Source organism: Scylla paramamosain, chromosome 1, assembly GCF_035594125.1.
Source record: "Scylla paramamosain isolate STU-SP2022 chromosome 1, ASM3559412v1, whole genome shotgun sequence".
Taxonomy (NCBI): domain Eukaryota; kingdom Metazoa; phylum Arthropoda; class Malacostraca; order Decapoda; family Portunidae; genus Scylla; species Scylla paramamosain.
In genome coordinates this window covers 27,048,521-27,051,020 of record NC_087151.1, presented here as the reverse complement: position 1 = coordinate 27,051,020, position 2,500 = coordinate 27,048,521, and positions in this window count along the sequence as shown.

The window sequence follows — 2,500 nt, the reverse complement described above, 5'->3', positions numbered from 1 at the left end:
TATGAACAATACGACGAAAGAGAGAGAGAGAGAGAGAGAGAGAGAGAGAGAGAGAGAGAGAGAGAGAGAGAGAGAGAGAGAGAGAGAGAGAGAGAGAGAGAGAGAGAGAGAGAGAGAGTTTCGATAAAGTGGCCATTTTTGTTGAAATAACCCGGCATGGAGGAGGAGGAGGAGGAGGAGGAGGAGGAGGAGGAAGAGGAGAAAAGAAAAGAAGAAGAAGAAGAAGAAAAGAAAAGGAAGAAGAAAAAGAATAAAAGACCAACTGACTGACAACACATTACATGCTACCATGAAAGAAAATGGATCTGTGGTGGCGGATGAGAGAGAGAGAGAGAGAGAGAGAGAGAGAGAGAGAGAGAGAGAGAGAGAGAGAGAGAGAGAGAGAGAGAGAGAGAGAGAGAGAGAGAGAGGAAGCGTCAAGTGTCTCTAGTGTTTAGTTCCTTTTGCCTTGAATCATAAGGAAGAGGTGGCGTGTTCGAGCTGCAAGTGGCCGCCGCTCACCACGCTATCTGAAGACACCACACAACTTGCGGCGTCTCGGTATTGGCTGGCGTTTTGGTCTTGCCTCCTTCCTTCCTGTGTGTGTCTCGTTTTCCTTGCTGGTGTACCCAAAGCCTGTGTTCAGAAACGCTTTGCTCTCTCACCACGACTATTTTCAAAGGCCACAGAGATGATTAGCTGGGTCTTCCTGGGTTCCTCCTGTTTATCATGAAGAAATCTTGTTAATTTGTCACTAGAACCGTAAAAGCACCGTTAAAAACTCATCTGGCTTCAACTACTTAGAGCTTTTGAAAGTAGTGGAGATGTGGCGCAGAAGTGTTTCAGAATTTGAACTCAAGAAGGACGAAGCCAGAGCTGTTGTGTGGTGGAAGCTAACACTAGGGAGGAGGGAAGGGAAAATATCGCAAATTGTTCTTGTTCTGGTGCTTGTGGTGATGGTGGAGCGGTTGGTTACTGGTGAGGGCTCTGTGTGCTGAGGGGCGTGAGTGTTGGTGGTGATGGTGGTGGAACAGTTATTGGTGCAAGCTCTATTTGTGAAGGAAAGCGAATGTTGGTGTTGATGGTGCAGGAAAGGGAAGTGTTGTATATTGTTCTTGTTAGTGGTAGTGGTGGTGGTGGTGGTGGTGGTGGTGGGATCTCCGTTAGGGAAAGCAAAGGTGTCCGAGTATGTGGTGTTGGTGAAATGTTAACAGGATCCAGGAAAGAGAAGTATTGTATATTCTTGTCAGTAGTGGGAAGAGTCTGTTTGTAAAGGGAAGAGTGTGCTGTGGTGGTGATGGTGGTGGTGGTGGTGGTGGTAGTGATGTTACTGTAGATTGGGTTTCCTCTGTAGTGAAGTAAGTCGGGGGTTCATGCGTGAGGTTGAAAGGGAACAGGACTACAGTAGATGTTCCTTATTGAGATACAGGTGGGTCTCTCTCTCTCTCTCTCTCTCTCTCTCTCTCTCTCTCTCTCTCTCTCTCTCTCTCTCTCTCTCTCTCTCTCTCTCTCTCTCTCTCTCTCTCTCTCTCTCTCTCTCTCTCTCTCTCTCTCTCTCTCTCTCTCTCTCTCTCTCTCTCTCTCTCTCTCTCTCTCTCTCTCTCTCTCTCTCTGCACTTTATACTCTCCGCGTCCTCCTCCTCTTTCTATTCATCGCCTGATTTTTCATCCACTTTCCCATCCTTGTCTTCCTCCTCATTTTTCTTGCTGTCCTTGGCCCAACTCCTCCTCCTTCCTTTCTCACCTGCTCTTAAATCGTGTCCTCCTCCTCCTCCTCGTCCTCCTCCTCCTCCTTAGTGATGTATGGTACGCCAGTCACGGCACTACAAAGTTCAAATTGTTTGTCCGTGTGTGTGTGTGTGTGTGTGTGTGTGTGTGTGTGTGTGTGTGTGTGTGTGTGTGTGTGTGTGTGTGTGTGTGTGACCAGCCAATAACTTAGTAACTTGTCACCTTGGCACATGCTATATTCTCTCTCTCTCTCTCTCTCTCTCTCTCTCTCTCTCTCTCTCTCTCTCTCTCTCTCTCTCTCTCTCTCTCTCTCTCTCTCTCTCTCTCTCTCTCTCCATCGCTACTCCCTGGGCTCCTCGCACCTCGTCTGGGCGTCGCCGTGCTCCCCTCCCCCAGCCATCCCATCCCCTCGTTACCTTCTCGTGTGCCGCCGAGGCCTGGGGTGGCATTACCTGAGGCCTGGGGTGGCATTGCCGTCACGTGTCGCCTTACAGTCTCCCTCCGCACCAGGCGCATCGGTGGCTCGCAGGATGGGCCTCGTAACACCACCAGCTGCCTTATTGTTCTTGCCTGGGGGACTCAAAGGGCTTATGAAGTGACGGAGAGCAATAGCAATAATCATGTGCTGGTTTGGTTAGAGGAACTGGAAACGAATCACGGCTAGTAGAGAGAAAAAATGTTAATTAAGTTGTTTTATTTGTGGCGTGGAATTAAAAAGCAATTTGCTGGATATTTTTTTCCGAGTGATTGAGCGTCTGATGGGCGGCGGCGCGGAAAGAACCACCACGCGCGG